Source organism: Equus caballus, chromosome 23, assembly GCF_041296265.1.
Source record: "Equus caballus isolate H_3958 breed thoroughbred chromosome 23, TB-T2T, whole genome shotgun sequence".
NCBI classification, from domain to species: Eukaryota; Metazoa; Chordata; class Mammalia; order Perissodactyla; family Equidae; genus Equus; species Equus caballus.
Window position 1 is genome coordinate 31,303,740 of NC_091706.1, and position 13,345 is coordinate 31,317,084.

At 38.8% G+C, this 13,345-nt stretch overlaps 1 long non-coding RNA gene across 2 annotated transcripts in view; it reads left to right on the plus strand.

The window, feature by feature from the left end:
- The first annotated feature begins 1,328 nt into the window (after positions 1-1,328).
- The window catches only part of LOC138920354 (uncharacterized), a 59,864-nt gene continuing 47,847 nt past the window's right edge, over positions 1,329-13,345 (plus strand). For both annotated transcript variants that reach the window (XR_011431397.1, XR_011431398.1), the window contains exon 1: positions 1,329-1,557. This is a non-coding gene — a long non-coding RNA (uncharacterized lncRNA). The remainder of the gene's footprint in view (positions 1,558-13,345) is intronic.

Below are 13,345 nucleotides of genomic sequence, written 5' to 3' on the forward strand. Positions count from 1 at the left end.
GATTTAGGAACTTTTTACCCACTGGGAGCATCTGAGAAACTGCGAAAGCAGATCTGAGAAGTAAATGAAGTAGAAACGAAAAGAAATATAAGACAGAGAGAGGCCTCATTCACTCTTCTAGTACCTTCATGAGATCTTGACCTTGGGTTGAATTCTTTCCTGCTTAACTAGCAAGAATTTCTTTCTGTTACTTGCAACCAAGAGGGTCCTTACCAAAAAAAGTTTCATTTTGTTAGCTGTTGCATTGTATAGTGATTACAGAGGAAATACAGAACTTTCTCTCTTTTAAAAGAATATACAACTAAACTGTTTTACACTTCTCAAATTATTTACTGAGACAGCGTTGGTGGGCAGTATACTCATTGGCCACTGTAAATGTCCAGTTCTCTTTGATTTTTGAGGACACTAACGCTTGATTTCTTCTAGATATTTTTTTGAAAAAATGCATCTTATTAAACTGAGCAGCATTCTTGCAAACAGCAATGAATTTATCTTCCAGTTCAGAAGAGGGTGATAGGGTGATCAAAACCATTACACTTATGTTCTACTTAAAAAAGTACCAAGGCTCAAAAAAGAGTTTATCTGAAAGCTGGTACTCAGCATAAATAGCTCCCACGCTCAATATGCAAGCAAACCCTTGTCACCTGTCTTATCTGTCTGTTTCACCTTTCCAAGTTCACAGATAAAATGTGGCTGTCTGCCACAACTTGGTTGGCACTGTTTTCTAAGTAGTGAACTTTGGAGTTAAAAGTGAGAGATCAACTTCTTCAGATGAAAGAAAAAATAACTCAAATATGCATTTAACCTAAAAAGAAAAACTGAGTCCCTAATCAATGCGACAGCTACAATTAGTAAAACTTCATTTTCTCTTAGTTCAGAAAGGAAACAGTGGGACTTCATTGTCTGCTTTGCAGCATGCTGACTTTGCAAAACCTCTCCCATTAGCAATAACTGTGACCATTTGTTGCATTCTTACCACGTGCCAGACCCAGAACTAAGCACTGAATCTTCACCGTCTTTCAAAACTCATACCTCTGTGAGGTAACGTATCATCCTGTTATGGAGGGGCTTGGAGAGAAAAAGTCATTTTTTTCCCATATATTTCCCATGTTTTCTGAGTTTCATAATGAATCATCAATTATTTATCTCCAGCATTTGCTTTTTTACAAAACTCAATTTCTCTTGGGCATTCATCAAACCACCAATTTATGCATCGGTGATTATCAGAGCCATTTCCAATCTAGACTTCCAAATAGGTGAGAAGTGGATGTGTCTGGAAGAACACTGTACCCTCAGAAAGATAAGTGAGTTTCCTGCCTCCTTCTTGCCCTATTTAGCTGTGAGACTTCTGTTAAATTACAGCCTCTCTTGGCCTCAGTTTCCTCATCTGTAAAATGATCACGTCAGACTAGGAGACTTCGAAGGCCAGCTCCAGCCTTCAGTAGTCAAAGGAAGAGTGGAAAACGGGGCAGAAGCCTGAGTGGCATGTACAGGAGGTTAACTGCCCAAGAACTTGATTTTGCCGGAGTAGCCAGAGCAATTAGTTCATCAACAAATGTAAGTAACTGTTGTGTGATCGATCACCTGGGTTCTTTTTCAGCCTGGGCCCTGCTAGTTTCTTTTATAAAATTCTCTTTGGCAGCTTTCCAAGCTCAGATGCACTGCTGACTTTTCCAGCAAATTTCTTGGAAAGCTCTGAAGGCGCATTCTGTTCCTGTTGTTTGGGGGTAAACTAGGGCTGAAGACAGCGGGTGTAAGGCTTCCTAAGCATGGGCTGCTGCACCCGCCATCAGACATTCAAGAACGCTCACCCCTTTAGAGAAGAGCCAGGTGAGAAGGGCGTATGTGAGTTGAAGGTTTTTGTACTGACTCTCAAACCTAGAAATGAACATTAGACCTCCTTTGGGAGCTGTTGTAATGTCCTTGTAGCAATGTCCACGTCCTACATGGACCAATTAAATCCAAATCTCTAGGGGTAGATGCATTTTAAAAAGCTCCCCAATGTGACGGGGGGCATTCCGGGTTGAGGACCTTTTTTGGGGAAAAACAACCATCTCGGGAGATCAACAAATACATTCTGCCAATTATAATGAAGCTTGGAAGGCTCTCCCGAGCCCAGAAATCTTGCCAGTCAGTGGGAGGAATCTGGCAGAGGGATCTAATGACAGAGAAGGTTTTAGGGACACTGAGAGTCTCCTAGGAAACAGGAACAGCCTGATCACAGCAGCAGCAGGCCTGGGGAAAGGCTGGGAGAGACATTCTGGGAAGAGAGAGTGAGGAGTCGACCTTGGACCTGTGTGGGGAGAAGTTTGGAGCTGAATTAGGCATTTGAGAACTGGAGCGGGGGATGGAGAGGCCTCTGCAGCCAGAATCGGGCCCCAGGAAGCTGGGAAATTCCAGCGTGAGTGGAAGGAGAGGAAACACATCCGGTGCAAGGAGTTTTAGAGAAGAGGGTAGGATGGAAATTGATCTTGGAAAAAAAGCAGGACGGAAGAGGGAGAAGGGGAAAACTAAACATTTTTCAATTGCTGGTGACCAGCAGAGGTAGGGTCGAACCAGAAGCGGCAAAGAAGCAAGGATCAGGGAGGGAAAAATCACAGTAGAGAGGCATTGCTTTGCTGTGAGTTTCAGGAAACCAGGAAAATGTGCATGACACTGAACAAGCAAGTGCAGGGGCTGGAGGAAATTTAAAAATCCCGGAAACTTAGGTTCTCTTTTTTAGGTGGGTTTGGAAGATTCCTCTGGAGTCTTGACCAACAGAACAGATTTGTATTTCCACAGCTAGAGCAGTTAACTTCTGAGTATGATAGTCATAGCTTTAGTTTGAGACAATAATCCCATTCTCATCAAGGCAGTTTTGCCCAAGTTGGATAAACACCAGTTTTTCTACCTGTTACTGGGTAAATAATGTGTGGTTTGGGGCTATCTTCCTGTCAAGGTCGGCAACCTATTGCATAATAGATTTGTTTTTTAATTTGGAGTTTTTGGCTCTGTAAATATTTGAGATTTCAAAGTCAGCTTTTAATGAGAATGTCCAAGAACGATCACTGGTAGCCAGTACTTTATCACATAGGGAAGAAAGCAAGTTCCACAGCGAATGCTAAACCTAATATATTCCCTCAAGGGTAGCCCTCAGGCCCTGAGTTACAGTGTCATATTCACAAAATATCATAGATTTCCAAATACCTAAGTTTTAAAAGTCATATGGCCAAAAATCTGACAACAGCTGTAAACCATAGGAATTTTCTGACCCACGGGCAGAAGTTATGCTAATTGGCATTTAATCATGTCTTACTTAGCTAATGAAAAAAAATTTACTCCTAAAGTTGTTCCACGAAGTATCACCTTCTCTGCTATCACTAACATCACACAGGATTAATGTACAGACATTATGTAGCCATATCAAATTCCTTGTGCAAGTACTCATATTATAGATAATTGATAATAATGGCTTGATAATGTGTCATTTGAAAAATTTGCTAGGAGAGGATAATGAGAATTGTGGTGCATTCCCACTGATTGGGGGGGAAATCCATTCTAAAATAATAATTGTGACAGCTAAGGTTTATTATGTGTTTATAAGAAATAGGCATTTTATGGGGCCGGCCCCGGTGGCGCAGCGGTTAAGTAAGCACATTCCACTTCAGTGGCCCTGGGTTTGCTGGTTTGGATCCCGGGTGTGGACACAGCACCGCTTGGCAAGCCATGCTGTGGTAGGCGTCCCACATATAAAGTAGAGGAAGATGGGCACGGATGTTAGCTCAGGGCCAGTCTTCCTCAGAAAAAAGAGGAGAATTGGCAGCAGATGTTAGCTCAGGGCTAATCTTCCTCAAAAAAAAAAAAAAAGAAAGAAAGAAATAGGCATTTTAAAGTATTTTATGTATTATTTCAGTTATTTCTCAGAGCCAACCTCTGAAGGAGCTGCTATTTTTTTCTCTGTTTGACATATGATGAATTCTGAGGCAAGAATTTACTTAAAGAAGTTACAAAATTTGCTCAGGCTAACAATGTGTAAGTGGTGGGAAAAAAGGTTTGAACCCAAGTGGTATAACTCTAGCATCTGTGCCCTAAGCCTCTGATTATGGCACCTTCTACTGGAGAGTTCTTCAGCTGGAACCTGAAGCTTCTACTGCTAACAATAGCCATCCTTACTCCTGATGTGACTTCATAATACAAGACATGACCATTCAAGATACATGGGGCTACCCCTCTAAATTGAGTTGAGTTCCACCCATGCACTAAGGGCCCCAGGGATGGTGTATTAGTTTCCTAGGGATGCTTTTGTGTGTGTGAGTGTGAGGAAGATTGGCCCTGAGTGAACATCTGTTGCCAATCTTCCTCTTTTTGCTTGAGGAAGATTGTCACTGAGCTAACATCTGTGCCAATCTTCCTCTGTTTAATGTGGGATGCTGCCATGGCATGGCTTGGCGAGTGGTGCTAGGTCTGTGCCTGGGATCCAAAAGTGAGAATCCTGGGTCACCAAAGTGGAGAGCACAAACTTACTTAATCACTATGCCACTGGGCTGGTCCCCCTAGGGATGCTTTAACAAATTACCACAAAGCTGGTGGCTTACAACAACTGATATTTATTGACACAGTCTGGAGGCCAGAAGTCTGAAATTCAGGTGTTAGCAGGGCCCTGCTCCTTGTAAAGTCTGTAAGGGGGAATTTTACTTGGTGTTCCTTGGCTTGTGGCTGCTTAACTCCAATCTCTGCCTCAGCCTTCACATGGCTTCTCCTCTCCTCCCTATCTCTCCTCTGTCTGTCTCTTATATGGACACTTGTCATTGGATTTAGGGCTCACTCAGATAATCCAGAATAATCTCGTCTTCAGATCCTTAACTTAATTACATTTGCAAAGATCCTTTTTCCAAATAAGATCACTTTCACAGTGTCTGGGATGTGGACATATCTTTTTGGAGGCCACCATTCAACCACTACAGATAGGATGTCACAGTCGCTACCATTGCCCTGTGGTAGAGGAATTGAAGTCAGGTCATTCTGATCATTGTAGATTTTTCTTTTTCTTTTTCCTGTGGGAAGCAGTTTAGTAGGATCTCTGAAATCATTTTCCTGGGTTTAAATACTCAAATACGAGGTCTCGTATTTCATGGATTTGAGCATGTTGATAAATCTCTCTCTATCTCAGTAGTCCTTGTCAGTAAAATGACGTCTTTTAGCAGTATCTACCTCAGAGGTTAGTTAAAAGAATAAAAATTATTTAATATCTGTAAAACACAATATCTGGCACATCATAATCATTCAAAAAATAGTAGCTTCTGTCCATAGAAAAGCAATGCTATAGCCTTAAGGATTAAGGGAGGGAGCTTTATGGAGAAGGAGATATTTGAAATAAATTTTAAAGCATAAATAGGAGCTTTCCAGATGGAGTAAGGAATGAAGAGATGCTAAGCAGAGAAGAGCATATGAAAAGGTAGAGAAGCTTAAAAGAACTTGGCGTGGTTAAGAAATAAAGTAAAATATAAGATGGTAGAAGGTGAGCCTGGAAAAATCTTAAGCCAGAACGTCAAAACGACTCCTGAATCCTCAGTCTCTCTCATATCCCACAGCTAGTGGCTTGGTCTTATGGATTCAGCCACTTGCATGTTTCTCACTGTCCTGGCGTCTTTATTCCTAATTGCCATTACCTAGATCCGGTCCCCATTAAATCTTTCCTGGGCTATTGTAATGGCTTTCTCTGCGAGTTAAGACTGTATTCAGCAGCCAGAAAGAACAACAACAAAATTAAAGTGGCTTAAATAAATAGAGTTTATACTCTTACACAACAAAATTTCTAAAGGTAAGTGGCTGCTTCCATTGTCACGGCAGTTCTTGACAGTTCAGGTGATATCTCTACCATCCTTTGGGCCATTTCCTTTGGTCGCTATATGGCTGCTACATCTCTAGCCATCATATCCATATTCAAAACAATAAGAAGAAAGGAAAGACCATGTCAGGCACTTCTGTACCAGTCTATCATTCAAGAAACCATAGTTTCCCAGAAACCACCAGCAGACATCTGCTTAAGTCTCATTACCGTCGGAGAAGATAAGAAAGTAAATATTTGGCTTGCCATACAGTTATTGCAAAGAAAAGAAGGCTTAATTAGTAAGAAAGGAGGGTAGGCTAGATATTGGGAGTACAGTTAACATCGTCTGCCACACCTCACATCTAGTGATCTTGGCTCCAGTCTCTCCCCAAGTCATGCCCCCCTCCGAGGGGCTAATCAGGTTTCAAATAGATAAATATGACCATATTATTTCATTACTTCCAGCCGATATGCAGAGTGCGTTGCATGTCATTCAGTACCATCTGTTACTGACTCTTATCTGCCTTTCCAGTGCCGTCTTTTGCTATTTACTTCCTTATATTTTGTATTTTATCTGCTTTGATTCTCTCTCCTTCCTCTTAGTCACTGTGCACCTGCAATTTTGTCTGGATGATAGGAGATACTCAATACACATGCGGGGTGTGAATGAATGAATTCCTCACACACCCCAAGTTTTACTTGGCCTCTATACTTTAGCTTGTGCTGTTCCCTTTGCCTGGAATGTCCTTACACTCCATATTGTAGACCCAACAAACACCACTTTAATCTTCAGGATATACTTGATTCTATGAAACCTGATCTTGCTTGCTCTCTTTTTCCTTTCTTGGCTGTTGGAGTGGACACCATGATGTCTCAGCCACGTCTGCTCTTCAGGGTCAATGCACACATCTCGACAGTCATTGGGAATATCTTTTGCTGATAGCTCTCAACTGCATCCTCCCTAGACAATTTTGCCCTTGGTTTCAGGAAATCCCCTAGCTCAGGACTTCCCTCTCTTCCAGGGGTGGCCTGCAGCTAGTGATTGGCAGATGCAGAGAAACAAAGGCCCTGCTGCTTTGACTCAGTTTGGGACAGCTGTGAAGGCTCATTCTAGCCCCATCGTTCCCTAGAGGATCCGCTCAGACTTTGGTTGCAACGGCGTCTGCATTGTAGATCACGTTCCCCTCCTGCCCAAACCTGCTTTCCTCACTTCCTTGCAAATGTAGCTTCTGATAATTCTCCTTAATAAAACTTCTATGTAGAAATTTCATTCAGAATCTGTTTCCAGGGAACCCAATTAAAAACAGCTATGTCGGCATGTACGAAAAATTGCGTTTGATCTTTTGGCCAATGCTGGCCATGTAGGGATGTTTAGCATGTTTATAAACAGACTCTGTCCTGCAGTCAGCTCTGCTATGAGTCTGGACTCCTATCATACCAGAAGGATTATTCATCTTGCATTCAAAGTTTAAAATAGGAAGAAAGATTTTGTAGAAAAAGCGCTATTAGGAAGCCTTGCCACCTCCTCCCCTAAAACTAGAACCTTTATTTAATGCTCCTCCTTTTGTCTTGCCAAAACAACAGTCATGAAAGCCACAGTTTTATAAACACAAGTGTCTGTATTGGTACAGAATATTTACATTAATGTTTAACATTACCACTCCATCTGATCATACTCACATACACCCAAGCCCACCCCACAGCCACCACACACATAAATACCTTCCCACATACACACACAGGAGTGTTCTTGACAGTGAGTAGGAGGTATCCAAGAAGACTCAAATATAGGCCGCCTACATTGGCTCCTTCTCAGATAAGCAGCTTAAATCTCTTTGCTATGTATGCATACAGAATAAAGCCAATTTGCTCCCCATTTTGACAATGAAATACGGTTTTGTACAAGAGGTACCATATGTAGATGACGTACAGCAGATGTCAGTTGCCTATGTTTCTTTGCCCCTGCCAAGATCCAACCGTCTCCTTACTGTTAAGAAGCAGCACGGGGAACAATGAAAGATTAACTTCATAGTAACCATTTGGGGGCTACCAGATATAGGAAAAAGAGGCAGTAAAACACAAGCTTTATAGTTCTCTTTTGATGCTTAGCTAGACTCCTTGGAATGATATCATCTTGGAGAGATGTCATAGGACATCAGTCATGCAGACATCCTCTGGAAAGTATTCCGATCTAGCTATCTAAGCCTAAGATCGGGAGCTATGGAGTCTATGAATCATTTTATTGGCCTGCCATCCTGTTAGTGCCCGAGGTGTCTGAATTGAGCAAGTATTTACAGAATGTAGTTAAGTTACTGTGACTCTTACCAAGGACCTTCGCAGACAGTTGTGGCTCACAAAGGCAGTTATGGTTGGTGCCTGGGCTAGACAACAGAGTGGCAACAGCACAAAAGGACCACAAAGCCTTAGGAGAACCCTACTTTGTTCATTGAAACCCAATAATTATTCAATAATATATCACAGAAAGATAGAAGTGGACTCATATATTACATATAACAAGTATTTGTGTATAAATGTTGGAAAAGGAATAAAAGCAGTTAATAATGCTTTTCTACACAGCAGCTTACAATTATTTACTACAGCACTATGCTTCTATCCTTGGACCCAGATGGCCAATTTCTTGGAATTTATCTTAAAGAGATAATCAGCCAAGGGAATTAAAATGTATGCATAAAGATGCAAATTGTAGCTTTATAACAATGAAAATTTTGCAATTACTTATTTTTTTCAGTGTAACATTTTATATAAGGAATACTTTGCATCTATTAAAAAGCATAGTAGTAACTCAATATTTATAAGCGTGGAAGACGTCTATGCCATATTGTTGAGTAAAAAAGTAGACACCACACCGCATGATTAAGACGAAATCATCCATATAAAATTATGCATCCAAAACCAAACATTCGCACACATATATATAATCGTATAGAGCTGATAGCTGGAAGCATGTTCTTATCTGGTCACAAAAGGATTGGCAAAGATGTTCACTTTCTTCTTCATATTTAATAAAAAAATAAAAAATATCTAAATCTACTTTTGATTTTTAAATCATGTTTTTATGAGTGAAAGTTTTTTTCTCAGTATGCCCATTTCTATACTTACTATACTTAGTTATTTTTACCTGTTATAATATCACTTTTGTTGCTATGATTGGTAACGATACAACCGTTAGCATTATCTGACAATATGAAGTTAGGGGGTTACAAATCTCCCCAGGAAATGGGACTGGCACACGTAAAACAGACTCTCTGACATGAGCAGCTGCTGTAACAGCGATGACAGTATATCCCTGCCCTCAAGGGCTTACAGACTGGTGGGGAAAACACAATGCAACCAATGAGCTTGTCTGATCATGCACAGGTCATAGACACGCTGGATTCAAGAAGAAACAGGAGATTCCCAAGCCAAAGGATGTAGGAGAGGAAATACAGCATGGTCCTAACTGAGTGACTTAGGGTAACTCACTTGTTTTCTCTTAACCTCCATTTTTTTTTCTCATTTGCAGTTTGCTGTGGTGACTAGAAAAATATATGTCAAATGCCTGACTTATGACAGGCTTTCAATTGTGTGATAGTTGTGATTACTGTTATTAATATTGTTGCTGTTGCTGCTGTAATATCAAGATATGTAATATTGAAAATCATATGTTGAATTTTATCAATGTAGCCATTCAAAAAAGATAATTCACGGAGGGGGAAGGGCGGGTGTTCTTATGCCACAACACAAAAAATTGCTTTCTTTTCTTAAAAATATGAAGTACTACCAAATTTATTTACTCATAATGATTCAACTTGAAAAAGCTTTTTTTCTATATCTAACTTAGATATGATAAAACATAAATTTTAATTTAACAGCACCTGCTTAAGTCCTAGAAAATCCAATTTGCTGTTGCAGAAATCACACAATTTTGCCTCAGATAGACAACACCTGATCTGTGGCGTATTCTACACCGTACTAAACTTTTGATTCAGTCTCAATTTCTACAAAGCACAAGCATTTCCCTTCAAATACTTATAATATGTTTCATTCAGATAAATTTTATATTACTAGTGTGAAAAATTACTAATAAAAATTGCACACGTTGGAAGCAAAGGTAACTTTAATGAATTTCTCTTTAATTTCTCATGCATGGGTGTTCAGGCTTGACAAATAATTCATAATCACATGTATTGGTTTTTGATGCAGTTTTGAGCTTAATATATTCTACATCTAATACATGGTACCATGGCAAAAAGTAAAATCAATCAGCTGGTAAGTTTTTATCATCACGGCAATATTCGACACGTAAGATGAACTTTAGAATCAAATATTCAGAATTCCAGGATACCAGTTTTAAAATATAGTAATCTCTCAGGCAGTTTAGAAATGGGACTTTCTAGTTAATTTAGTACTTCAATTAACTGTTTATGTGCATATGGATTAATTATTTTAAAATAAGATGCATTTCATACTAAAACTATACCGCACATAGTGTTTTCCTGTATGAGACCTGGGTTGCTCTAAAAAGCCTTGAGTCAGGGCCAGCCCAGTGGCACAGCAGTTAAGTTCTCACGTTCCGCTTTGGCAGCCCAGGGTTCGCCAGTTCAGATCCCGGGTGCTGACCTCCATACCGCTTGTCAAACCATGCTGTGGTAGGCGTCCCAAATATAACATAGAGGAAGATGGGCCTGGATGTTAGCTCAGGGCCAGTCTTCCTCAGCAAAAAGAGCAAGATCAGCAGCAGATGTTAGCTCAGGGCTAATCTTCCTCAAAAAATAAATAAAAAAGTTAAAAAAATAAAAAGTCTTGAGTCAATCAATGTAATATATCTCATTAACAGAGTGAAGAGATAAAAACCAAGATCTCAATTGATGCATATTTGACAATATTCATCACCCTTTCATGATAAAAATAATCAACAAACCAGGACTAGGGAAAAACTACCTCAGCATAATAAAAGTCATATGTGAAAAACCCATAGTTAACATCTTACTCAATGGTGGAAGACCAAAAGCATCTCCTCTAAGATCAAGAACAGGACAAGGATTCCCATTTTTACAATTTCTATTCAACATGGTACTGAAAGTCCTAGTCAGAGAAATTGTACAAGAAAAAGAAATAAAGAGGCATCCAAATTGGAAAAGAAGAAATAAAATTATCTGTATTCACAGACAACATGATCTTATATTTAGGAAACCTTAACAATTCTTTCAAAAAACCTGTTAGATCTAATCAAAAAATTCAGGAAAGTTTGAGGATACAAAATCAACACACAAAAATCAGTTGTGTTTCTATACATTAACAATGAACAATTTGAAAGAAAATTAAGAAAACAACTCCATTTATAATAGCAGCAAAAAAGAATAAAATACTTAGAATAAACTTAACCAAGGAAATGAAAAACATGCACACTGAAAACTATAAAACATTGCTGAAAGAAATTAAATTAAATATAAATAAGTGGAAAGATATTCTGTGTGGATAAAAATTGGATCAAAATTCCGATGTTTTGGTTTTTTTTGCATAAAAAGAAAAATACATCCTAAAATTCGTATGAAATCTCAAGGGATCCTGAATAGCCAAAACAATCTTGGAAAAGAAGAACAAAATTGGAGGTTTCACACTTTCTGATTTCAAAACTTACTACAAAGTTACAGTAATCAAAACAGTGTGGTACTGGCATAAAGACAGATGCATAGACCAATAGACAAAATAGAGAACCAGAAACAAACCCTCACATATATGTCAAATTATTTTCTACAAGGATACCAAGACATTTAGTGAGAAAAGGACAGTCCTTTCAGCACACAGTGTTGTGAAAACTAAATATCTACCTGCAAAAGAATGAAGTTGGGCCCTTACCTCATATCATATACAAAATTAACTCAAAACAAATCAAAGATCTAAACATGAGTTAAAACTATAAAACTTTAGGAAGAAAACATAGGGGAAAAGATTGGTGACATTAGATTTGGCAATGATTTTTTTGGTATGATGCCAAAAGCACAAAGAACAATAATAACAACAAAATAGATCACTTGGACTTCATCAAAATTAAAAACTTCTGTGCAAAAAAGAATACTATCAACAGAATAAAAAGGCTACCTACAGAATTTGGGAAAATATTTGCAAATCATTTATCTGACATGGGATTAAGATCCAGAATACATAAAGAACTCCTACAACTCAACAACAACAAGCCAAGAGAAAAAGATAGACAAAAGACTTGAGTAGACGTTTCTCCAAAGAAGACATCAAAATGGTCAAGAAACATATGAAAGATGCTCCACATCACGCTTCATCAGAGAAATGCAAGTCAAAACAACAATGAGATATCACTTCACATCCATTAGGATGTGGGTGTGACTACTAGAGTTGTAAAATTCATAGAAATAAAAAGTAGAATGGTGGTTGCCAGGGCCTAGAGTCAGGGGAGAATGGGGAGTTATTGTTGAAGGGGTGCAGTTGCAATCCTACCCTTGATGTCTCCTCTTAGTAGTTTTCCATCCACTGACCCCCTCAATTTGCTCAATGCCTATAAATCCCCTGCTGTTCTTACTGTTTTGAGAGTTGAGCCCAATCTCTCTCCCCTTTTATGATAGTCTCGACACCTATTGCAATAGTCCTGAAGAAAGTCTTCCTTACTAGTTTAACAAGTGCCAGAATAATTTTTCTGTAAGATGGTCCAAATTCACTTCTGGGTATACACCCCAAATAATCAAAAATAGGGATTCGAACAGATATTTGTATACTCATGTTCATAGCAGCATTATTCACTATAACCAAAAGGTGGAAGCAATCCAAATGTCCATTGGTAGATGAACAGATAACCAAGATATGGTACATGTGTACAATGGAATATGATTCAGCCTTAAAAAGGAAGGAAATTCTGGTGTAAGCTACAACATGAATAAATCTTCAAGATACTATGCTAAGGAAAATAAACCACTCACAAAAAGACAAATACTGTATGCTGGCACTTATATGAGGTACCTAGAATAGTCAAATTCATAGAGACAAAAAGTAGAATGGTGGTTGCCAGGGGCTGGGGGAAGGGAAGAATGGGGAGTTATTGTTGAATGGGTATAATTTCAGTTTGGGAAAATGAAAAGTTCTGGAGAAGGGTGGTGATGATGGTTGCACAACAATGTGAATTTACTTAACACCACTGAACTATAAACTTAAAAATGGTTAAAATGGCAAATTTTACGCTATATATATTTTTGCCACAGCAGAAAAAGAAATATGACTGAAATTTTCAAGTGAAAAACTGTAATTCTCAACATATTGGTCTTCTTTTTCAATTCACGGTATCATAACACAGTTCCCACTTATTTATTGTGTTTTTCATTCAGCTGATACCGTGGTATAACTGAAAAATTAAACGTGGTCAAAATTTTCTTCCTAGCATCTTCTCTTGGCAATTAAAAAAAATTTTTTTTTGGTTTAATGGTTTATTCATGTATCACTGCTAACCATTCCAGAGCTGAGTAAACCAGGAATCTTTTTTTTATCCTTTATTTCAAAATTGCAGTGTTT